We start from the raw sequence: 26,181 nt of genomic DNA, 5'->3' as shown, positions 1-26,181 counted from the left end.
GTACCATCACAAGAATATCTACCACGTTTGTTTCTAATGAGCTCGTTTGGATCTTTCCTTAAGAATGCTAAGACACAGGATCACTCCAATGAAACGTCATTTCTGTCTCTAAGACCAGGAACCTCAAACAATACAAGTTTCTATAATTAATTGAAATTGGCCAAAGGTCAAACTAGTGGGAGGAAGGGGTTGTAAATTAGTCACCAAAGGGAAATGACTTATCCAGCTCAAGAGATAAGTTAACCCACCTGTGGCCCTAACCTCCATTTCAGCACAGTCCTCGTTTGGAAATCTGGACTGGAAGGCAGTAAGGTAAAGAGGTGTAACTCATTCTAAGATGTGAGCTCCTGGCAATTTTCCATTTTCACAAATTCTTGAGTTTAAGAATTTGCAGAAGGACTTGGAAACAGATGTTATGAAGACTGCCAACTCAAATGCACCCAGGCGTCACTAATATATCCTGCTTCATCAGTTTGGAATATGAAATAACCTCTCATTTCTTTGAAAGTTCAATTTATAATAACTTTAATCCCCTGTGCTCACTGGGAAGAGAAGTTTATACTTTCTTTGCTGGCCATTGCTCATGAGGAGACTAAGAACCCAAGTCCACAAAGGACCCAAGTCCACATTCACTCAGGGAAGGTGGTGACAGCTCTTGCTGTGTCTCTACTGAAAGCATCAGTCCATCGGCCTAGTGCAAGCAGAAAGGCTGCTGCCACCAATCATCTGGGGTCGGGGAAGTCGGCAGGGCAGAGTGCTTCTCCCTAGAGTGCCATGTTCCACTCAGCTATGAGGCTCCATGCCACAGCAAGTGGGATTCCAGCAGGGGAAGTCTTTGTGATCAGTCCTCTTTCTCACATCCTCAGCTGTTTTCCACTGGGCGTGGACACTGTATGAAGATGAGTGAATCGGGAAAGGACAATGTCAGTGCCAGACCAGCTCTCCTCTTGGACCATCTTGACCCTGTTCTCGAACTGAAGGCACTTGAATGTACCTGATGGTGAGTTTCCCCTTGAGCCCCACCCTAATGACTTTTCTTGCCAAGTTAATTCAATTTAAAACATTTCCGTATTTCAGAGATGTTCTAATAACTTGGAGTATCTAAAACAAGGACTTTGAGCCTTGTTTCTCTTCAACCTCCAAAGAATCCCCCGAATCCCATTATAAGTACGGGATTGGTACTTAAAGGAGTGCACTGTCTAATGCCATTGCCGATAGCAGTCGAGCACTAAGACTTTGTTGAGTCAGGGAATACCCTCTTACAATGCTTACATGTGAACCCTGGGTGAGCACTAGCCTTACATCAACTGAACCTCTCATATAGCTCAGCCCACGTCAAAGTGCCTACGTCAAAGTGATTTGATAGCTAGAATCAGAAACAGCAACTTTTAAAATGGCCTTTTTCAAATAATAATAATGAAATAATAATTTTAAGTCCTACGTCATTGGGTGATAAAGACAGACCGATAGTCTGTGGGAATTGACTACATGCTGAGTACTTTCATACATATCATCCTTATTAATACTCAGTGAAAAGGAAAGAGGAGGAAGGGAAGGGCCCTGAGCCCCGAGATGTGCAGATACTATGCTAGTCCTGACGTACCCTGTCTCATTAGAAAGCTAAGCCTGGGAGAAGTTAAGGAACCTGTCAGTGTTCACACAGCCAGTACCTGGCAGAGCTGGGATTCAGAATCAAGTCTTCGTAACTCCAGCATCCATGTCTTAACCGCTGTACCCTAAGGCCTCTCTGGCTTAGCAATGAGGTAAGTTGTTATCTCATCAGAGCGGCACAAAACACAAAGTATGAGGTCCATCTAAAAGTCTATCTCCGGGCTTCCCTGGTGGCGCAGTGGTTGGGAATCTGCCTGCCAATGAAGGGGACAAGGGTTCAATCCCTGGCCCGGGAAGATCCCACATGCTGCGGAGCAACAAAGCCCGTGCTCCACAACTGCTGAGCCTGTGCTCTAGAGCCCATGAGCCACAACTACTGAAGCCCGTGCGCCTAGAGCCCGTGCTCTGCAACAGGAGAAGCCACTGCAATGAGAAGCCTGCGCACCGCAACTAGAGAAAGCCCGCGCGCCGCAACTAGAGAAAGCCCGCGCGCAGCAACGAAGACCCAGCGCAGCCAAATATAAATAAATAAAATAAATAAATAAAAATTCTATCTCCTTCTCTCCTTGTAGCCCTGTTCCATGCCAGGTGTGCTTTGGTGATTAATGCTTTTGAAGCCCTGGGTGTGTCCAGATGATCTGCTATCTACAGCACACAAATGGGAAATTTCAAGATGGTGTTCTTTAACAGGCTTGCCACCAAATGCTGTCAGAAAACTAAAATTGTCCAGGCTATTTTGAGACCAAACTCAAAGTTTTATCCAGCTTCTCCTCAAAGTAAATTGACATCCATGAATCTCGGAGCTGTTTCCTGCCTCCCATTTTGGTTGGAGTCATATAGCTAGAGTTTGTGTTCAAATTCATGTCCCTGTGTTGATCCTAACGCTTCTGAAAAGCCCAGTGCAATTACAGGGTCTCAGGTGGAATTGGGGGCCTGCCTTCATTTGCTTCAAAATAAAGACAAGAGTTGAATCAGAAGGTGAACACAGTACCAGGAATAAAATTAGAATCACCCGTCTTATGTTTACACACCACATAAGCTGAATGTGGGTGTAGCTTGTTTACTTTTAAGTATAAATTACCAAGTTTTCCCACCTTGAGATAGAAACCTGACCTGTGAGACAGAATTTTCTCTTCTTCCCTCCTTTTCTAACAAGTAGGGATGACTCGGTGAAATGTGTGTTGGTTTTCATTCCAGGTGAGAAAGTAGAAGTAAGGCCACAAATTCTGAGTAATGCATCTAAGATGCATCTGAGACCAGACTGGACGGGACACTAAAACAAACAGTAACGAGGACCGGAAATGTCACCGCCCCACCCGCCCCATCATTGGCGCTTGACACTTGGTCCTGGGTCCTGGTGTCCTCACAGTCACTGTGTAGCAAAGGAAGTGATGCAGGATGACACACACAGAGAATCTTTTCCTGGAAATGGGTTCGGAGGACAGCTTATTATACACAGTAAGCCCTTGTGTATGTGATTGAAAATAAACTCAGACAGTGCATCAGGTTACAGTTATGTGTTGAAAGGCGAAAATCCACCTATCCACATGCCCTGACCGAAGCCTTTGCCCGAGCCTGGAATCCCATCCCAGGACCTCAGACTAAGTGATCAGACTCTTCTTTACCCAGAGTCCAGTGACTTAGAGATAGACTTCCATGGAATTTAAACTTAGTTTAAAAAACACATAACTTTTTGGGACTTCCCTGGTGGCGCAGTGGTTAAGAATCCGCCTGCCAATGCAGGGGACATTGGTTCTATCCCTGGGACGGGAAGGTACCACATGCCGCGGAGCAACTAAGCCCATGTGTCACAACTACTGAGCCTGCGCTCTAGAGCCCGCGAGTCACAACTTCTGAGCCCACGTGCCACAACTACTGAAGCCCGTGAGCCTAGAGCCCGTGCTCCGCAACAAAGAGAAGCCACCGCAATGAGAAGCCTGCGCACCGCAACGAAGAGTAGACCCTGCTCGCCGCAATCAGAGAAAGGCCACGCGCAGCAGCGAAAGCCCAACACAGCCAAAATAAATAAATAAATACATAAATAAATAAATACATTTATAAAAAAAATAAAATAAAAAACACATAACTTTTTGGGTCTTTTTAAGAAAGGAGACCATGTTGTATGAGACGGTCACATGATCTTTTATCTGTCAGCTCGTTACTGGTTACCCACATGCCACTGTGGAGGGACTATTCTGGGTCATCTTTCACATATTTTCCTCCATTCATTGTTCTTGATATTATCCAGTCACAGCGTGTTTGTTGGCCCCAAGCTGTATGAATGAAAAATATGACAAACTTTCAAGCTTTGTCCCTCCAGACAGAAAAAAAATAATAATAATTTTTTTATCATTGCTTTTGACTCTCTACTGAAGTTCTTGTTAAGAAAATAACATTTCTGGACCAGAAAATGGTGTATATGGGTCAGGGTGTTATGTCTTTTCTTGCCCCGTGATGTACATCTCAGTTGAAATGTTTCCTTCCTGTCTTCCTTTCCCATGCTGCACAGCTATAGTTCTGGAGCTGACTGTATAATTTCAAGAGGATAATTTTCTATCAACTTAAAACACTTAGGAGGACTCAGGAAAAAGTCTTTTGGCACCTACTTAGGGAGAACTATTATTCTGGTTGCAGTAACATTTTGGAAATAAGAAGTGTCTTTAGTCTCATGATTACATAAATTTCTACTTGGCAAACAAGGATTATTCTGGCATTGTGGGCCTAGAATTTAAGACATCATCTTTTTTACCTAAATTCCTTTTCTGTGAATCTACATTGTTGGTGAGGACACAACCCAGGGAGGTATTTTTTGTAATTCAGTGCTCAAGAATATGGACAAAGTTTCAGGGGACTTAAATATTTTAAATTGTTTTAGCAGGTCCAGAGGACTGGGAGGGGGAATCACAGCTTCTCATTCAGTTAGCCCATGGACAGCTACAGGAGAGAGCTCTAGGGCACACGGGGGGAAGCATGGCTCCTGTATTTTCATAATAGGCTCCCTGAAACAGAAACATTTCAGGTAGTAAATGAGTCCCAGTGGCAGCTTAATGCTATAAAAAGAGTTAGAACTTTTGCCTTAAGTATAGGTTCCCAGCCTGTGCACTGTGGGCTCCTGGCAGTCTGCAGTTTTGTAAAGGATGAGAAATTGGGTAGAAAATAGCCTGGATGGTATGTCTCATACAGTAGTCTTGGTCAACTAACATAGTGGCTAAGGCCCTGGAGCCTTACAGGTTCGAATCCTGGCTATGCCTCTTACTAGTCGTATGGACCTGAACAAGTTATTTCCCTTCTGAGTGCTTCCTTTTCTTCATTTCTGCAAAATGTGGACTAGTGTCACATACTTAGGAGTCAACACACTTTGGCTATTGTTACTGTTTGACAGACATATAAGTGGCTGCCATCATGATAAATTAAAAAGACATTCAGGGACTTCCCTGGTGGTGCAGTGGTTAAGACTCCACGCTCGCAATGCAAGGGGCCCGGGTTCGACCCCTGCTCAGGGAACTAGATCCCACATGCATGGCACAACTAAGAGTTCGCGTGCCGCAACTAAGGAGCACATGTGCTGCAACTAAGGAGTCTTCCTGTCACAACTAAGACCTGGCGCAACCAAATAAATAAAATAAGTAAAAAATAAAATAAATTTTAAATATCATTTGAACGTGATTTCATTGCTACTCTTTGCAAATATATAAAGTTTCAGTGGATGGAAACCAAATGTAGGATTACCATCATATGGGAGATCCTTGTTCTCAGAAAGGGATAGAAGGAATAAAGAGGTGGGGCTGAGTTATCCTAAAATAGAGAAGAAGATATATATGACAGGCAAGGCCAATGTCTCCCATTAAGCACAGTAGATAGATAGTCTAGGACCCATGACACTTTTAAGAGCTCATAAAAATGTTCTTTTATTTATTTAATAAATTTATTTATTTTATTTCTATTTATTTTCAGCTGTGTTGGGTCTTTGTTGCTGCTCCCGGGCTTTCTCTAGTGGCAGCACGTGGGGGATACCCTTCATTGCGGTGCGCGGGCTTCTCATTGAAGTGGCTTCTCTTGTTGTGGAGCACAGGCTCTAGAGCGCAGGCTCAGTAGTTGTGGCTCACGGGCTTAGTTGCTCCACGGCATGTGGGATCTTCCCAGACCAGGGCTCGAGCCCGTGTCCCCTTCAATGGCAGGCGGATTCTTAACCACTGCACCACCAGGGAAGCCCATAAAAATGTTCTTTTAAAGTTACAAGAAATGTTTTAATATGTAATATTAGCATAGAACTTTTGCATATAATTTTAATATTTTTATAAGGGAAGGGTCCAATGAATACAAAGGTATTAGGGCCCACGGAGGTCATAATGTTGCCCTGACTTGGCAAGTGCCTCTGTTACATTTGCTCATGTACTTCTCTGTGTCCCCTACTGAATGGGGAGATCTTCGAGCAGAGATTGCATCCTCTTTGCCACTGTACACACAAAGCCTGTTGTGGTGCCTGGCACATAATAGGCAGCCAGTAAATATTTGGTGAATGAAGGAAACGATTAGCATTTTGGGTCACATGCAACAAGCGTGATGCCCTGGAAAGAAGGTTGTTGCTAAGTCTCTATGCGAGCCAATCTGAAGGCAGCCTAGAAGCGCATTTGAAAGTAGTGTTCTGTGTCCCATGGATGAATATTTAAAAGGATGGGAAAGTCATTGAGTAGGGCAAAAGAGAGAGAGAGAGACATATTCTGTTTTCTCTGGATTTTCTTTAGACCAGTCTTTGCATGAAAGACTGAAAGTTTAGGTCCGACTGGGGCCCAGCTCCTGGGAAGGGAGCCCTCAGAGATGGGTCTTGGAAGAGTGAGGCTATTTGTAGCAGAAGGGGCAATGCTACTGCAGAGATTTGAGAACACCCTCCCAACCTTCCCTTAGAGCTCTTCTGGGTCCTCCACTGCCCGAGGCAGGGAAGGGAGAAGGTACTTGGAGGCAACACCTCCAAGAAGCCAAGCTCTGTATGGTAACTAAGAACCAATCCAATTGGAGTCAAGTTGAAACATCAAGGTTCTGATCCGAGATCACGGTGAGCTGGATCCACTTCATGGAACGCTGGGAGGTGGCAGAGGAGATCTGGGAGGCAGGGGACAGAACTGGGGAGAAGAGTGGAAAAAATCAAGATAACTGAAGTCTGGGGGAAAAAGGAAAATATTTTTACTTTGGATTTTTAGGTGAGTTAAAAATCTTTTGGGCTTCCCTGGTGGCGCAGTGGTTGAGAGTCCGCCTGCTGATGCAGGGGACACGGGTTCGTGCCCCGGTCCGGGAGGATCCCACATGCCGCGGAGCGGCTGGGCCCGTGAGCCATGGCCGCTGAGCCTGCGCGTCCGGAGCCTGTGCTCCACAACGGGAGAGGCCACAACAGCGAGAGGCCCACGTACCGCAAAAAAAAAAAAAAAAAATCTTTTGCTTCAGTTCTTGTATTCAAAAATATTTCAAATACACTGATCTATTTACAATTGGGAATATCATACAGAAATAAAAATAAGTAACAATATGAATGATTCTTAGCAATAAAATACTTAGTTTAAAAAAGTCCCGAAGTATTATATACAGCCTGATAACTTGAGAAATTTTTATATGGAGAGTTTTAAATACTATAATTTCCTCCATGTACCTACCACTCAGCTTCCATCTTGGCTGATCTTGCTTAATCTATATGCTTTGGCCCTCCTTTATTATTTTGAAGAAAATCTCAGTCATCAGAGAATACCATTTTTATAATGTTAAAAATAACTAAAATTTAAAAAATATTTTCATGAATACAGTACATGCAGTAAAACTATATCAAAAGAAACTCAAGGCCTTGAGAAGCACAGCACTTTGGATGACAGTGACTGCGGGTGAGAGGAGTGTCAATGTGTAGACTAGCGTCTGAGATTTTGTCTTGAATGGCCAGTTCTGGGTACTTACCACCTTGTTAAAAATAACTGCTTAAAGAATTAGTTAGACACATAAAAGTAGATCATTCAAGAACCAACATGAAAGAGTACGTGAACCAAGCATTCAAATTCATCCAGTTCTGTGCACTAAGAGTCCCATTGGTCCCCTTTTCTGTCTGAGTGAATGAAGTCATCATTGCCTTCCTTTTCAAAAGTGACTACTGTGTGTGCCAGAAGAGGACTTTGAATCTAACTTGTCTGAGGTCCTCGTTAGATGGGTTGGACTATGCATCCATAAGCATGCCCTGGTCCTTTTTGCTTTAACCCACTTCACTTTGCCTTACTCCTGCCTGAATTCTGGGACCTATAACCACAGCTTGGTAGAAGAGGCAGCAGAATAATTGCGTCCTGCATAGGAGAGGCACATTCATTACAGCCAAATGTACCGTGAGGGCTCCAATAAGATGCCTGTGCAGCGAACTTTATTTCTGGCAGGAGAGATTTCAGAGCAAGGGGGAAGATAGGGAGGAAGGAAGAAGAGAGAGAGGAGAGAGGTGAAACAGAAAGACAGAGAAAGAAAGCAGGGAGAGTGTTTACTCATAGCTATTTACAGTATATATTTTCTCAATCCAAGATGTATTTAAATGAATTAATTTGAAGAACTGTTCAAATTTGAACAGTTCTTGAAATTTGAAGAACTTTCAGCCTGTGTCCCGACTTGAGTTTTAGATGTCAATACAATTTTGGTCAGTTGAATTGCTTGATTTAATTAACTCTGAGCTGTTAAGCAAAGGGGTGGGGGCAGAGTGTAATGCATTGAGACCCCCTCTTTTAACCCATGTTCTGACCTATTGAGCAGGTCATGTAAGCTCTCTGGGTCTCAGTTTCCACATCTGTGAAAACAAAGAGGATGGACTAGAAGATTCTAGGATCCATTTCAGGGGTAACATTTTGTGATTTTCAGTGCTTGAACAGACCATAAATAGCACAGACAAGGGTATTTCACAGGGATTTAAAAGACCAGTACGTTTGGTCTCTGACTCCCCAGACTGATGTTCTGTTTCTATACATGCAGTAGCTTAGGTCTTGAGCTGTCATGGATTTCCACATTTTCTTATGATTTGAAACCTTAAAAGGAAATGAGGGTTGCAAAAGCTTCTCCACAAAACCCTGTGTTAAGTGGAGCAAAACTTTTCTTAAATAAGGAAGAGTTCTCTGAATGGGAACAGCCACTAAATCAACCTCAGATTCTAGGTATTCGCTAACACAAGTCACAGGTAGAAAATGTCTCTCTAGTTTGGAGAACCCTAGGATACTGAGAACCAGTCCTGAAATACACACACACACACACACACACACACACACACACACACACACACACCACATTTATAATTGAAGGAAGCATCTTTTTTCAGTCTGTGCGGTCTGATTTAGGGCCCAGAATCATGGCTCTTCTATCTAGAGAGGAACAGGTGACAAGGCATTAGATGCTGTGCTTAATATGCAATGAAGGTCAAATATGTGATGAACGCATTATTTAATAAATAGTGCTGGGACCACTATTTGTTCATCTGAAAAATGTCAAGTTGAACCCTTAACTCACATTATATACTTAAATACATTCCAGATGGACTAAAAAATTAAATAGAAAAGTAAAACTACAAACTAAGTAGAAAAAACATGTATATAATTTTGGATTGAGAAGCCTTTTCCAAGACAGGAACTATGAAGAAATAGGTGGATAAATTTGACAACCTAACAGTTTTATATTTCTGTACATCCTAAAAATATAAAAGTTAAAGGCACAGGACAAACATGATAAAGAATCAGTATCTCCCTGATAGGAAGAATTCTTATTAGTCAATTCAGAAAAGATACCCCTCCAAAAGAAAAAAAAAAAAAAATTGGCATAGGCAGTTGGCAAGAAAGAAGTAGAAAATAGCCTCAGGGCTAATCAAAGTACAATAAATTAAAACAACAAGATACTATTTTGCCCATGAAGTCAAAGAGTTAAAGGACTGATAATAGCCTTGGTAATGGTGTGGTGAAATTAACACTCTAAGGTTAGATTTACTCTTGGCTTTAGTATAAAATCTTAGGAAAGGCATGAAGGCTTTCTGAGCCTCAACTTTGTCATCTCTAAAATGGAGCACATGATAGTCTCACTCACAGGGTCAGTGTAAAGATTAGATGAGATAATGAATTTTAAAAACAACTTTGTCAATTCGAAAGTAATAGACACACAGCTATACAAGTGTAATATACAGGTCTAATTATTGGGTCTGATAAGCCAAGTGGACCAGTGCTATGCCTCAAAGAAAAAAAGGGAGATGGAGGGGTAAGTAAACTTGCTTCCTCGATGCCATATTTAAGCTACTGCACTACTTAGGTAAGCTCCTTGAAAGAGCTGTGCGGCATTGAAGCTTCAGTAAGCTACAGTTTAGAGGCGCTGCTAACAAGGACTGAGACAGCTGGATATTGTCATAGGAGCAGCAGACACAAAGAGGACCCTAAAAATGATGTTGGCAGGAGTGGATGCCCCAAACCACCATTCGCTGGCAGCAGCCATGACAAGAAGTAGTGATGGAAGCCACCTCCAATGACAGAAACTTCCCCAGTGGAGCATCTGCTGAGTGTGGTCCCTGGTACAGGACTGTGTCCAAGGAGAGGAGCCATTAGCAGCGAGGTCAGTAAGCCTGGCAGGAATTACCCTCGGAGCTACTGTTGAGAGTGGCGGCTCAGAGATGGCACTGTGGAGATCCCGAGGGAGGTGGAGACCATTGGTCTTCTGTGTAGTAGTTAAACCATGTGGGCTTCAGACCAGGCTTCCTCGGTTCACATCCTGATTCTACCAGGATTTGTGTGACCTTGGGGAAGGTCTCTGTGCATCACTTTTCAGAGTTGTTAAATGTAGATAATAATTGCATCTAACTGATATGGTTATTATGAGAATGATATGAGTTAATACACATAAAGCATTTAAAGATTCGTGGACCATAATACATGCCTCACTCATGTTAAGTATATATTATTGCTGTGGTTATCAGTAATCCTACTGCTATCACTACCATAATCTTCTTTAAGAGAGACTAAGAGCTTCTCACTAGGAAACTTGGCATCACTGGAGGCTTATATTTTTGGTTGTCACCACCATGCAAGACCTAGAGCTCCTCTATTTTTCCAAAAGAAAAGAAGGTCTAATAAAAGAGCTGTCATTGTAGCGGTAGATTATTCCCCTTGCTACATAGAGAAGTATTCATCTGTCATTTGACTCCGCCTCCTCTTTTCCATGGAAAGAAAGAAAGTAAAAGTCTTCAGCCTGCACTATGGGAACAGCATTCACCAAGATGCAGCAGCCTCTCACATCCACCAGAGACCCCTTTCAGGTTCACAGTCTCAAATCCATGCTCCAAACAAGTGCCCCCAGTGGGAGGACTTATTACTGTACCCCAGCAACAGAGAAGCCAAGTATAACTTCTGTTTCATGTGTTCAACAGTAAGTTCAAATATCTCAACCATGAATATTTCCTAGAGAATATCCCATGATGGTTTTGGAATTACCAATATAGAGGAGCTTGATAAAAAAATGAATGAGAGCAGGTCAAACTTCACTTCCCAAATGACTTTGCCCTTCCCTTCTAGGTCAAAGTGTGCTTTGTGCCCTGGTGTTAGTGGTGCTATAAAGCAAAACCTTTTCCCTATGTAATTTTGAAATTAAAAAGATTTGAGAAACTAATTTTAAAATACAGCATTTGGGTGACTGTGACCAGTGACACGTGCAGAGTGAACCTGCAGTCAGGGATGTCTGATCCCTACCGCCCCAAGTTTGGTGCTATTGAACAATTATAACTGCCAATCAGAAGAATGCTCACTATAAGATGTCCCTATTTAAGGCATGTAATTGGATTAGCAATTAATTATTCATGTCATAAGAGAGAGAGAGTATACTTGCTATGACCAATAGTTCCTGGTATGGAAAAAGGAGAGGCTCAAGAGATGGTCTGGGTCATGCTCATGCCATCAGACACACAAGGTACCTTCATCTCTACTCTAAAAATGAAATCACCAAGGTTTCAAGAGGTTAATTGACTTGTCCAAGATCACTCCATTAGATCATGATTAGTGGGAGGGAACAAGGGTGAAAGGAAGAAAATAACTATTTGCCTTACATGCCATCCATACTATCTTTTTCTCCAGGGAGAACAAGGAGCCATAACCATCAATAACTATAGAATATACACCAAACTCTCCACTATAAACTATAGAAGAGGTAGTCAGAGAGAAGGAGAGTAGAAAAGAAACAAAATGCCTGGACACTCAAAATGCACACAACAAATCAAATCCTAGATGTTGAACAGGCAAGACCCTTGGACAATGGGTCTACCCATGTTGTCAGGGATGAGTTGAAAGAAGAGAGTTATGAGAGGTGGTGGTGCAGTCAGCATTGTTGACTTCTCAGAGGAGCAACTTGACTTTCCTGTGCTGTTTATTCCCAGCTACTCCGTTGGAGCAAAGGGACCACTATTACTTCTGGGCTTTCTTAGGGGTTGCTGAAAACATGTTCTGCTTTCCATGTGTAGTAGAAAGAGTATCCTTAAGAAAGAAAGAGAGAGAGAGAGAGAGAGAGAGAGAGAGAGAGAGAGAGAGAGGGAGGGAGGGAGGGAGGGAGGGAGGGAGGGAGGGAGGGAGAGAGAGAAAGAAACATCCTTTAGAGTAATGATACTCATACTGATTTGGCCAATTATCAGTGTGCAAACGTATTTGCTCATCTATAAAATGAGAATAACAATGATAGCGGTGATTTTGGAGAGTTGTTGCAAGAACTAAATTGGATGATATTTGTGAAGTAGTCAGCATTATATCGAGCACATCGTTATTCCCTAACAAAAGGGAATCCACTGCTTCTTTTCTTAGGAAATAGAAGTAGGGGCAAAAACTGGTATCATACTCTGTTGGCCTTTTCCTCTTTCCCTCTTCTCTGCTTTGAGCTTGAAATAAGAGTGCCTGGGCTGAATAATATACTTCTATTGTAGGTGTTTTTTGTTTTTTTTTTTCCTTTATCTCTTGAACTGTGAAATATCAGAGTAAAACCAAGAAAATAAATGTTCAATTCACCAGCATTTTGACCTTGTGCAAACCTTTGATAAGATAAGGCAGTTTCACGCAACCGCTTGTTACATAGTCTCAGTGTCATATATTTATGAGGAATGGAACACTATTACTGTAGATTTAATCTGGATGTTGTATCAAAGTGTATTATCAAGCCAAGAGTTCAAGTTATGCTGTTAATGTGACTAAACCCAAAATAAAGACAACAGAGTACTTACTCATAACACACTCTAGAGCAGGAATAAAATTGGGATGTACCTCTGAGGGGCTGCGGCTGGGAATAGCCTACTGATGTTTACAGAAAATGCCATGTTTCAGAGGACGCATCTCCCCCTCTGTAGTATGACTTGAATAGTATTCTGATCCTGCTTGTTTTAAAAGGGTCAACAAATCAGCCAACCTTAAGAAGAGCCATATAAGAAAAGTGCACTTGTGTTATCAGAAGGAAGGGAAGAGTGGGGATAGATCTGTTAAAAGCCCACTGACCACAAAGGACGGGCAGATATGCCAGTCCTACAAAGCCTTGGCTGGACCACGGAGCTCAGAAGCAGGAACTGTTTCTTTAAGAGAGAGGAAGAAAAATGAACCCAGAGTCCATTATGGAGGGAAAACTCTTCAGTACATGGTATTTGTATTAGTTGGAAACAACAAACTTTGGCTGAGTTTTAATTTTAAAAAGTTTCTTGAAGACATATTTAATTGATTCTGAAAAACCTGGAAGATGGAGAACCAAGAAAATAAAGAGGCTAGGACCAGAGCCAAAACAGTGCTACAGGAATTTTCTGATGGGGATGGTGTATTGGTTTGCTAAGGCTAGCATAACTAAGGACCACAGACTGGGTGGCTTAAACGACAGAAGTTTATTGTCTTACAGTTCTGGAGTCTAGAAGGCCAAGATTGAAGTGTCTGCAGGGCTGGTTCCTTCTGAGGGCTGTGAGGGAAGGATCTGTTCCAGGCCTCTCTCTTTGGCTTATAGATGGCCGCCTTCATGTTCAAATGGCATTCTCCCTGTATTTCTCTTCACGTTGTCTTCCTTCTTTGCATATCTCTCTGTCCAAATTGCTCCTTTTTATAAGAACATCAGTCATTTTGGATTAGTGCCCACCCTAATGACCTCACTCTAACTTGATGACCTCTGCAAAGACCCTATCTCCAAACAAGGTCATGTTCTGAGATACTTGGGATAAAATAATCAACATAAGAATGAGGGGGGGGACATAATTTGACCCCAAACAGATAGCCCCACTCGATACTACTTATAGGACCCTGTTTCCTTCTGGTGCTATTACCCCTGCTACCTAGATCACTGAGGGAGGAATGCTCCACTGTCCCAGCTGGAAGCACTTGGCTGGACTTGGTCTCATGCACACACCACCCCTGCCAGTGAGCAGAAAGAAAACTAGAATTGGACTCTTCAGTTTCTAGAGTGGGAGGCAGGTTCTGCCTTCTGCCAAGATGCATGCTATGATAACACCTTAAAAGGATGTTTCAGTGGCTGAGCAGTTAAAAACCTGTCAAGTAGCCACATCAGTACTTTTTCAGCCAACCAGTGTCTTCAGGGAGGCATGTTAGTCTTCAGAAAGAGGCTCTGAATAACATATAAATAGAGGGTCTAGAACCAAGTCAGGTGAAGAGGGACTCTAATGATTAATGGCAAAACTTGTAAGTTGTAGTCCAAGTCTCTCTCTCTTCAGATTGAGAGAGGTGGGATAATGTGGAGCCTTTCTGCTCAAAGTGATTGACTTCTGCCTTCACAATCCCAAACGGAAGAGGCAAGCACCCAAGTCCCTGTAGCCCTTGTCCTCTCTGACTTTGCCACCACAGTCATCTGTGATGAGACATATAAGTGCTGAGAAGTGGGGAGCAAAGGTTTCTTTGGATTAGGAGAGAAGCAAAATGAGGTAAATGATGCCAGAGCCCTTGGTCAGAATCACTGCTGAGTAATAGACATCCGTGTTAGGAGAGTCTCTATGGAAACTTATCTAGAGAGAAGAGTGTCAGGGGGAAAACTCAGTCCTGTGTCTTCTCATGGGAATACATAAGAATCAAATGAAATAGGCACCTGAGAATGAACAGCTACTGCCATGACAAGGTTCTTGGCTTCACACCTCTCATCACCATGCCTTCTATGGGTGATTCTTTCTGCAGGGCTCTCTTGCCCACTTGCAGTTTCATTATTTATTGAGCACCTCCTGGGCCAGGCACCGTGCTAGGGACTGGAGATACAAAGATGAAGAGACTTGATCCCTGTCCTCAGGGAGATCCCAGCTAGTGGGGGAGACTGACATGCTCATAAAGAGCTACAAAACAATACTTTTAAAGCATATATCAGTATGTGGAATTATGTGTATTTTCATGTGTTTATAATTATTCACTCTCTGTCCTCCACCACTACAGTGCAATGGACTTTGTTACATTCACTGCTGAGTGTGAAGCACCTCAGCACCTCCAGTCTAGAGAATGTTCGGGATTCAGTACATATGCATGAGTAATTTCTACACTAGAAGCATATCAGAAAGAGTGTGCAAGTCTGCTGAGGGAAGTGAGGGAGGCTTCCCAGAGGAGAAGGCTCTACGTCATCATGATTTGATCTCATTGCGGTGGATTAATTGCATTATTAGCCATGGGATTTTCATACCTCCCTATATGCATGCCCTATGACATTCAGCTTGGCCATGTGGCTTCTTTGGACAATGCGATAGTAGCAAATTTGATGCAAGCAGGAACTTGAAATGTGGTTTCTGATTTCTCTCTTGGAACCTTGCTGCCACCAGAAACACAAGCCTAGACTAGCCTGCTGGGAGACAGGAGACCATATGGAACAGAGATGAGTTACCCCAGCTGAAGCCCATCCCAGACCAGCTAGCCCATCCCAGACCAGCTAGCCCCATGAGAGTGGACAGCTGGTTGCAGATATGTGCTTGAGCCCAGGCCAGATCAGCAAAGCTGCCCAGCTCATTCATAGAGGAATGAGAAAAAAATAAATTGCTGTTTTAAGCCAATAAGATATGAGGTAATTTGTTACACAGCATTACTGTGGCAGTAGATAACTGATACACTCACCATCTCACTCAACAACAACCTGTGAAATAATACTTTTTATTGCCACTTCAAATATAAGAAAACTGAGGTTCAGAAACAAATAAGTAGGAGGAAAATAGAATTTAGCCTGAGTCTTTATACCATAGCTGCCTTTATATTAGAAATATGACTCTGATATATCATGGGAGCCTGTGAGTTAATGATGTAAAGGAAGGGAGGAAGGGAGAGAGGGAAGGAAGAAGGGAGAGGAGGAGGAAAGGAGGGATGAAGAGAGAAAAAAGGGGGGAGGGAGGCATCTCTTTGATCCCCAAGGCAGTGTTCACTAATTTAGTCACACAGGTGGTAGTTAGGGAGTTCTCAGTGATGTTTATTATAAACCATAGGCTAAATTAAGAGATAGACGAAAGGGACCTTTTTAAGGGTGAGAAAGGAAAAGAGGAATAAGCAAGAAAGAACAGGGAAAAGGCTGGATATGTTTCTGTTAGATGAAATCATTTATCCTACTTTTGGCTGGGTGGGCAGGGAAGGACTGTCTGGAGAGGTGGCAATCTGAGATCTGAATAACAAGAAAGAACCAGCCATGTGAAGATCAGGGAGAACAACATTCCAAGGCAAGAGAACAGCTGTGGCAAAGGAACAAAAGCTAAAACAAGCTTGGCAAGTTCAAGGACTCAAAGGAGGGCTAGGGTGGTCTGAGCAAAGTAGAGGAGGAGGGCAGATTTTATTCTAGGTGACATCTGACTTGGGCGTTGAAAAGTGTGGCTCTAGATTGTGGGGAGAATAGACTACAGGCAGGCAAACATGGAAGCAGGGAGACCAGGTAAGAGGTTATCATTGTTGTCCCCGGGAGAGCTGACGGCTGCTGGACTGTGACATTGGTGGTAAAGATCATGAAAGTGGAGTTTTCTTGGCATTAGAGTCAATCAGACCTGTCAATAAACTGGATATCAGGGAAAGGCAGGAATCAAGAATGACTCCCAAGTTTTTGGCTTGATCAATGGAGTGAGTAGGGGTGCCATAGAGACAACTGCAAGAAGAAGCGGGTTTGGTTTTGTTTTTCCCAGAGTTGGGGATTAATGGGAAAATGAGAACGGAGAGAGAAGAATGGGGATAAAGGGTCAAAACTATCGAGCCTACGCTGGAGAGAGACTGGGTTACCTTCTCCTCTACAGTATCACTCTGAAGCATCAGTCCACAGGCAGCGGGGCCGTGATCTAGTGTTTTAACATGTGTGAATGATCCAGGAAGGTTGGATTGTTATGGAGTAAAGACAGACAATTAAAAAAAAATAGAACCACAGCACTGCTAAAGAACAGCTTCTTAGTAAATAGCAACAGCTCAAGGCAGAGCATGCAAAGTTTGTTTTTCCTCTCCTAACCTAAGCACAGCACACATGTGAGGCCAGCGCTAGTCAGCGGTGAGTCCTCGGGTAACCACCTCCCTTTCCACACACCCTTCTCTGCCACAATGGAAAAAAGAGACCTTTGGGTCTCTTTTCTAATATAGCTCGCACTTTAATAGCACTTCAGCTGGTTGCTGACAATAGCTCAGTGAGGAGAGCAGGAAAGATACGATTATCCCCAATTTTTAAATTGGAAATCTGAAGCAGAGGCAAGGCCACATGACTAATGAGTGATGGAGCTGGGACCTTCCAGTACCTAGGTCAGTGTGCTTTCATGGCGCAAGACTCCCTCTCCTTCCTAAGGCTGACTCTGTGTTGTTGAGGCTCAGCCCTTTGAACTTCTCAAACATGTTCTCCAGCCTTGGAGACCACCTCTGGTCAACCCCAGTTTTCAGTCCCCTCCTCTCCTCACCCCTTCCCTACCCAACATGGATTCCACGGCTCATCCCTTCATCCATTAGGTTGTACACTCCGTGAAGCCCCGTAAGAACGCATCCTGTGATAATGTGAATTCAGTAGACATTCTCTACGTGGCCCCATTCTCATTTCACTAACCTAGGCATAACAAGGCTCTCCATTGTACACCATATGCGTCATGTTATGACGGGGTTTTACTCTACGATCAATTCCTTTTTACTGTGCTCCTCCATCACATCCACTGGCCAACTGTTCACCTCAGGTTCGGTACTTGGGCTGCCAAGAACTGCTGGGGGAAACCACCCATCGGCCAGGTGAAGGCAAGTTCAGGCTCTGCCCTGAGATCCTGCTGTATCTCCAGTTTGTTTTCCTGAACTCTGTTTCAAGTCTTTCTACTCTTTACACTTCCGATCCCTCCCTCACTTAAAGGAGATGACTTCTTACTTCACAGGGACAATAGATTTCATATAGAAATGGCTTCAGTTTCTGGCCACGGGATCCACATATGTTCCTGCAACAGCATTTGTTGTTGTTGTTTTTTTTCCCTTCCAATTACAGTGAAGGAGTTGGTCCTTCTCTGTTATAAGGTCTCTTCATCCACTGTGCTCTGGATCCCATGTTCCTCTGTCTTTCAGCTTGTGTATTTCCAAATTCTTCCTCAACAGGTTCAAGTCTCTATCAAAAAGTGAGACAAAACAAAAATCCTTCCTTAGACTTCCATCTCCTACTCTAGCCATTATTTTGTCAGTCTCCACCCATTCACAGTGAACTTCTCATCTTTACCATCTTTTAAACTCTTATTCACTCTTCAACCTCTTACCAAACCTGGCTTCCTTCCCTATTACTCTATCTAAACCTGTTCCACTAACCAGCGATCTCCATGTTGCTATGTTTGATGGACACTTCCTCATCTGATCTTATCTCTCAGACGTATGACACACAGTTAGACATTCCATACTTACCTTCAGGAAACATTCTGGACTTTATGGCATCATTTGCACTAGGTTTTCTTTTAATTGGCTGACCAGCCCTTCTTTTTCACTCTGCTCTGTAGCCACCTTATCTTCTTCTACTCAGCTATTAAATTTCTTCTCATTTGACACACTCCTCAGGTGATCTCGTCCATACTCTGTACACAGATAACTCCCAAACCTTGACCTACTGCCAAGAACTTTCTACTGAACTTCAGACACATGTATCCATCTGTCTACATGACATCTGCATGGATAAGCTTAATAGACTTCAAAAAGAACATGGTGCAAATTTGAGCTTGTGATCTTTCTCCTTGACACTATACTCTTCCTCCAGCAAATGACCCCACCATCCACTCAGTTGTGCCTGTAAAAATCCTAGTTGTTACCCGTAATAAGTACTGTCATTCTCGCCTGCTTAGCAGTCATTCACCATTGCACTGGTAACAGCTCCTCAAATTTCCTTTCCCACTCTGCGTCTATTTGCTTCAGAGGGACAGATTCTGCCTTTCAGCCCCAGGAGTGAACATGATACCCAGGACTAACCAATGAAACTCAATTCTAGAATATTTCCTGCAAACAGTGAGAAGTTCTCTTCTGCTGGAGTTGCTACTCTGTGAGGATGTGAACCTGGAGCTGCCAGCATGTGGAAAGAGCTTTTCAGAGAGAGGGTGAAGCCAAAGCAGCAGATAAAGAATCAGAAAGAGATCTACTCTGTGAGGCATCATCTGAACTCCTGGATCCAGCCATGCCTGAAGCATCTGAGCTACTCCCAGGACTTTTTCTGCACCTGAATCAATCAATTTCCTTTTAGGCTTAAGCTAGTTTGAATTGGGTTGCAATCACTTGTACAGAAACAGTTCTATTATCTTTAGTGCCTCCCCTTCCCTCACCCCCTCACACCCCTCCCCATCCAATCAGTGCCTCAGTTTTTTTGATTCTACTTCCTAGTTAGCTAAATATCTCTAAAATCACTCTTCTTTGATTTATTCCAACCATCACTCTAGGCCAAACCATTATCTCTCAGCTGGACAATCACAGTGGCATTCTAACTGATTCCTTGTATCCCCTCCTGTTTCTTCAATCTGCTCTCTACACAATGGTCAGCAAGATCTTAATAGAACCTAAATCTGACTCTGTGTCTCTTCTACTTCGAGCTCCTTCGTGCTTCCTCTTGCCTAGATAGTTAAGTCCCCAAATGACTCACATGGCCTGTGGCCTCTGAATGGGCTGGTCCCTGTCTCACTTTCCAGGTTTATCTCATTCCATTTTCCCTCTTATATTCTCTTCATCCCAGCGATGTTAGGCACTACTGCTAAATCTCATCACCTTTGCAAATGCTATTCCCCGTGCCTGAAGCAGTCTTCCCCCTGGTCTCCCCTTAACTAACTATGATTTAAAGTTCATTCCTCAGGAGAAGGCTTCCCTAACATACTTCCATGAGCTATCTCTCACACCCCGACACCTTGTATTCTATACTTTTCCTTCTCAGTATTTGTATTTGTCATCATTTAATTAAGCATTTAATGTTAATGATTAATTTCAAATCTAACTCCCCCACTAGACTGTATGCTCCATGAGGGATCATGCCTGTTTTGTTCATCACTATAGCTTATCAAAGGGCCTGAGATCATTTTGAATAATTTTCCTTTGTTCTGGGTACTGGGAGATAGGGTGGGAAAGAGAAATTCAAGAAAAACAGAGATGTTTGATCAGGTTTACAGATTTCATTTTAGACTAAAAGCTTTATTTTTAAGCTGTTGACCATCTGTTATACCATTAAGGCAGTATCTCTTTAGGTGAAGATAAAGCAGAAAGTCGGGCAATTTCCTAAAAATCTGGTTTATGTACAGAATAAAATATGAAAGAAAAGAAAAACATACAAAACCTCAGCCTTCCTTGTTCTCTTCAACAAGGTGTTTGATAAAAATTAATAATAAAGAGAGGGAGGAAGCAACACTAGATTAAAGAATTTTAAGGGACATAATAAATAGGTGCAATGCAGGGTCCTAGGTTTGAGTTTGGTTTGGATAAACCACTGTAAAGGACATTTTGGGGACAAGGAGGGGAAATTTGAATACAGTTTGGGTTTTAGACAAGAAAAAAATTTATTGACAAGGAAAGATGGAGATTATTAACTAAAGAAAGCAGGTTACAAACAGCACACCATCTCATTTTGGTAAAAATATGTGTATGTATATTTATATATGCATGGAAAAAGCTTTCAGGATCTACACACGGGTGTGTTAACAGTGGTAATCTATGGGTGGTAAGAATACGGTGCTATCGTTTTCTTATTTTCTTAATCTTAATTTATAACTTTCTGCAAGGCACAAATGCTGCTTTTTGTAATAATAAAAATTAAAACATGAATGAATTTTTAAACTGTTTCAAGTAGGCTTAAACTGACTCAGATTTTCACTGAAAGCTGTCCAGGAAATTTTTTCTGTGTCCTCCACCTTGGAAATGAATAGTGTGTCCCAACTTCTAAGTAGGTCTAAGCGTGAAGGATTAAAAATTTTAACAGTCCTGGAACTGAAAGGGAATCAATCAGATATTGAGCACGCATACATTTTCTCCTGGCAATGTCAGTAAACGACCTCCCCATCGGGAGCAGGGAAGGTTGCAAGAAAGCAACCTGACAACCAGATGCTCACCAGTCAACACTGAAACAACTGTTTACTGCTCTAATGGAAATATCCACAGTTCATCAACTCCTAAGGGTAGTAAATTCATAGAAAATTTAGGAAATGCTGAGTTCCAATGCTGTCGGACAAGGAGAAGGAAGAGTATTTTGAAGACAACTGCAAAAGACTGGAAGGGTCACTTATTGGATGCTATTGAACCGATTACCAAGAGACTTGCGTTCAAGCCTTACGCCTAAGGAACTGGGAAAGTTCACAGCCATGGGAGTCCTCATATTCTTTATCTATAAAGTGAGGTCTAGACAAAATCTAACATTTTAATTGCTTCACAACCATGGTTCATTGAATAACAAGATATTCTGTGGGAAACTAAGTCATAACATTAAATATCCTGGAGAATTTTGCCAACATCCCCTTTATGAATTCTCAGACTGCTGAGCTAGTTGCCTGTAGAGGGCAGTAGTCAGTTAATAACATCTTTTTGACTCGAGCCGGAAGGGACTTTATGGATCCCTCTTTGTTATAGAGAAGGAAATTGAGGCCCAGAGAAATCAGTTTACTTGCTCAGAATCACACAGGTAGCACTAAAGCAGAGGTGAAAATATCTCTTTTTTTAATTTAATTTTTTAAATTGAAGTACAGTTGATTTACAATGCTGTGTTAGAAAATGAAGAATTCTGATCCATGTTTAAAAAAAAAAAAACTTACAGAGATCTAAACTTGAATTGCATTTAGTTGTCCATTTACTGAATCACCTCTTCTGAAAACAGTAACGTCACCATCACCGTAAAACAAGGACACTATCCCAGAAAACCTACTCTTTAAGACATTTTTCTTGAAGACATTTCACTCCAATGTCACTCCCCAGTCACAGTGCTATCCAGTGAAATTCCCTCAGCCTGTTACCATTTTGTTGATAAACTATGCTGTTGAAATACTTCTTTGCCAAATGTATGTATGTAGTCCTCAAAATGCTTTGGGGTACTGGATGGTGTGTAGAGTTTTTATTTTTTTCCCCTCTTAATCCCATCAATGGCTGTGGTTACCTGAGGTTGGTGTTCAGTTATTTCAGTCATCCTGTGATCAGATTAGATCCACCACTTTGCAAGATTGTCTCTTCCTTGCCAATATTCCAGAAAATTCCAGTTCATGTGGTCAAATACTATACATGGACTCAGGCTTTGTAAAACCATGACGAGGATATGTTTGATGTGTTAGCTTTGGGCTTTTCAGTTTGTTCTTATTTTGAGAAATAGGCATGTAGTAGCATCATGCTGCAGTAGGAGAATCGTCAACTTTGGAGCCTAACGGAGGCTTAAATCCTGCCTCTGCTCATGTATCAGCCAGGTCTCTGCAACAAGTTACTCTGACTTTATGAGTATCAGATTTCTCATTACAGTATTTACCTTATAAGTGAAGATTCAATGAGAAAACTATAAGTACCTAGATCAGTGCCTGTAGTATATGACCTGTTATTAGAATTAGGAGAGAGCAAAAAGGAGAATTCCACAGTGTAATGAATTCAAGGTCATGGCTATTAAAGCAAGGTATTGTCTTTAAAATGACCCATGGAAAACAGATTAGATGAACATTCCAGTGGATAAGTTTCAGGAAAGTAGCTTTTAACCCACCACAAGCTAGTGCCATGGTGCTCTTATTGTTCACCAACTTTCACAGCAGTGACATTACTAAAATATAGCCTAAGTCACCCCACACATGTTAGTGGTGACCAAAGAGCATATTCCATTAAGAACATGAGTAGAGGAACTTAGAACAGTTAGCCACTCTCACTCCATGATATTTCTAGGATGCAGAGAGAGCATTTCAGTTTCTTTTTCAACCCAGTCTTTTCTTAGAGCTTATGGAAAAGAGAATGAAGGAGGTCCTCAAAAACATGATGGTCCAAGCATAGGTACACTGTTGCTATGGCATTTTTTTCATAGTTTTGCATAATTGGTTCATACCCTTTGAGTGCATATTATGTTCAGAGCACCAGACATGTATTATTTCATTCAAACTCCACCACAACCTGATGGGGAGATACTGTTACTGACTTCAGTATATTGATGGAGAAACTGAGGTTTGACAAGTGTGTGTTGCTTGCCCAGGTCGAAAGTAATGTGGTGAAACCAGAATGAAACAGTAACTCCAGAGTCTGTGCTGGAGACACAGCACAATATATAAGTTTGGCATCTTATACATTGGCTTTTGTGAATGTGGTAATAGTGGGCAAAAAGGTAGATAGCAACCTGAGGGGGAAAAAAACTCAAGAAATCTATTGAGAACCAAAACCATTTCCATCCCCAGTCTACATTAACATAAGTTTTCTATTCCATGGGTCTTCTTCAGCATAACTTTACTGTTCCAGAAAGACCAAGAAGATGGCAATTACAAATGACTTTATCGTTCACTCCAAAGACCTCCCCAAAGACCCTTCAACTCATCTACTGAAAACATCAAAGGATAATTTTACATCAATTTGAGCATTTTCAAACCCCTCACCTCAAAATCTTCACCTTGCTATGTCCGTTAATCCTAAAAATTATATTGTGGGGCTTCCCTGGTGGTGCAGTGGTTGAGAGTCCGCCTGCCGATGCAGGGGACACAGGTTCGTGCCCCGGTCCGGTAAGATCCCACATGCGGAGCGGCTGGGCCCGTGAGCCATGGCCGCTGAGCCTGCGCGTCCGGAGCCTGTGCTCCGCAATGGGAGAGGCCATGACGGAGTGGCCCGCGTACCGCAAAAAAAAAAAAAAAGATTATATTGTGGTCCTCACCCAGCCCTAACCAGACCTCCCCATTCTCAAGATGAAAGACACACATTGAAGAAAACCATACTTCAAAATCTCGAAATTATTCCCAACCTTGCCCTCCCTATTCTGAGCCTCTTCTAAGCCTGTTGAGGTGGTGAGATCTCTATTACCTGTAAAGCATTCGTTTCTTAACTGGGGCTGATTTTGCCTCCAAGAGGAAATGGAGCAATGTCTGGAGACATTTTTGATTGTCATGACTGGGAATGCTGCTGGCCTCTAGAGGGTCAGGGTCAAGACTGCTGCTAAACATCCTACAATGCCCAGGATAATCCCCGTCTTCTAACAAAGAATTATCCAGTATCAAAAGGTTATTTTGATAATATTTGGGGGAGCTAGAATTCAAACCACTAATTAGCAATGTCTAAATTCATTCTATATAGAAGTAGCTCAAACTCTGAACCATTCTGGCTATGTTCTTATTCTCATTGCTATTCATTTCCAGTATCCCTGCAGGTTAGTAAGCCCCAAATCCATGGTGCCCATCCTCAAGAATTTCATCCCGAGAGTCTATACTACAGACAAATACCTGACTTTCTTTTTATGGGGCTTTCCATCTTCTAAGAAAAGATCACCTGGTGGTTCATTTATCTTTAATTTCTATACGTTGTATTCTGAATGAGCAGTTTGAATTGATGGACTTGAGACCGCAGTTTTTTAGGAGATATCCTTATCTGTCTTAATAACTAGAGTTTCTGAAAATGGCTTTAATGAACAGGAAGCTTGTTCTACTGAAACCAAACAGCACTAAATCATAGCATACTAAAAGTAATAGAGAATATGGAATACTGCCTTTGGAAATTAGAATTGAATTTTACCTTTTCTTCTAGATATTTCCACGGATAACAATATTTCCTTGGACATCAGTGTTTGAGTTATAAGATCAATTTGTAACTGAAAATATAAACAGTCTACCTTTCCTGCCTGTGGTGGGTAAAAGGAAAAAGCAACTATATATAGAAAGAGTTCAAACACTGATATCACTTAAGTCTTGAAATACTGTGCAATGATTTTCTGAAGGCAAGTAATGGGCTTTGAATCTTGGGGATTTAATGAAATTAAATACCAGCCCTCACTCTGGGCACAGAAGCCAGGACTTGTGTTGTTGGAATGAAGCCCGTGATGATCTCAGCCTGTGCAGAAATTACATTGATAAACCCACAGTGCCTTTGTATTAGGCAGCAATGTGTCTGTCACCAAGAACTTCACTGAATCTTCTGGAAGCTCTCAAGCCCATCATAGAAATATTGCCTATCTCAACACTTGTCACAGGAAGGACCCGGGAGGTTTTCCTTCTTTAAAATTTTGGGGTGATGAGAGTCTTGAGTCTTGTGGGGATCCACTCAGACCCCCAGAGTTGGTATAAAGATAATGTTAAAGACAAAACATTTTAGCTAAAGCAGAGGCGGAAAGAAATCTTATCTAAATGGCCCTTACCTGACCATGGCAGAGACTCCAGAGAAATAAAACTGCTGTTAACCCCCTTCCCAGGGAGTTTCCTGCAAATTCAGCTGCCATGGAGACAGACTACCCATTCCCTTAGCATCAAAAAGTCCCATAGAACCTTCCCTACCTTCCCACTGAAGCCCTAATCGCCACCACCGCTCTGTTAAATTTGGTAGGTGAACCTATTAATCCCTGGCTGTCGAATGAGTTCCTCATCACTGCCTACTTCCACCTGCCTGCATAAGTAATCCTTGTCTTTTCTCTGGTTAATCTGTCTATTGTTGGTTAATTTGTAGGCCCTCAACCACTAGACATCAGTTGGAAGAAGAAAAGTTTTCCTTCTTCAACAGTTCAACAGTTTTGGTGATAAGGATGGGATGGTAGGGGTGCCCTGCTCACCTAGAGACTGTAGCTGAGATCTTGGGACCTCTGACCAAGCTGACAGGTAAGTTTCCTTACCAGCCAGACTCCCAGGTCTCTCAGGGTCTGGTTGAGCAAAGGCAGTAAGAGCTTGTCCTTTTTTTTTTCTTTTCAAGGTTGAGATTAGCAGGAGAAAATACTTAACACGAACTAGTTCTTTGTATATTGTGACTCGGTTGTTTTTTTTTTTTTTTTTTGCTGTGAAGATATTTTTATTTTTTTATTTACTTTTTTTTGAATTTTAGAATTTTATTTATTTTTTATACAGCAGGTTCTTATTAGTTATCCATTTTAGACATATTAGTGTATACATGTCAATCCCAATCTCACAGTTCATCCCACCACCACCACCACCACCACTTTACCCACTTGGTGTCCAAAGGTTCGTCCTCTACATCTGTGTCT

The 26,181-nt window shown here is 42.1% G+C and overlaps 1 long non-coding RNA gene across 1 annotated transcript in view; it reads left to right on the top strand.

Annotated features, from left to right (window-relative positions):
* Positions 1–25,945, top strand: part of LOC114892611 — a 236,475-nt gene extending 210,530 nt beyond the window's left edge. Inside the window, exons 2-3 of the long non-coding RNA XR_003792757.1 lie at positions 867–1,000; positions 25,653–25,945. This is a non-coding gene — a long non-coding RNA (uncharacterized LOC114892611). The remainder of the gene's footprint in view (positions 1–866; positions 1,001–25,652) is intronic.
* Positions 25,946–26,181: the final 236 nt, after the last annotated feature.

Source organism: Monodon monoceros, unplaced genomic scaffold, assembly GCF_005190385.1.
Source record: "Monodon monoceros isolate NGI ecotype Baffin Bay Population unplaced genomic scaffold, NGI_Narwhal_1 Super_Scaffold_12, whole genome shotgun sequence".
Classification (NCBI taxonomy): Eukaryota; Metazoa; Chordata; class Mammalia; order Artiodactyla; family Monodontidae; genus Monodon; species Monodon monoceros.
The sequence above is the reverse complement of the archived record's forward strand: the minus strand, read 5'-3'. Positions and strand labels throughout refer to the sequence as shown.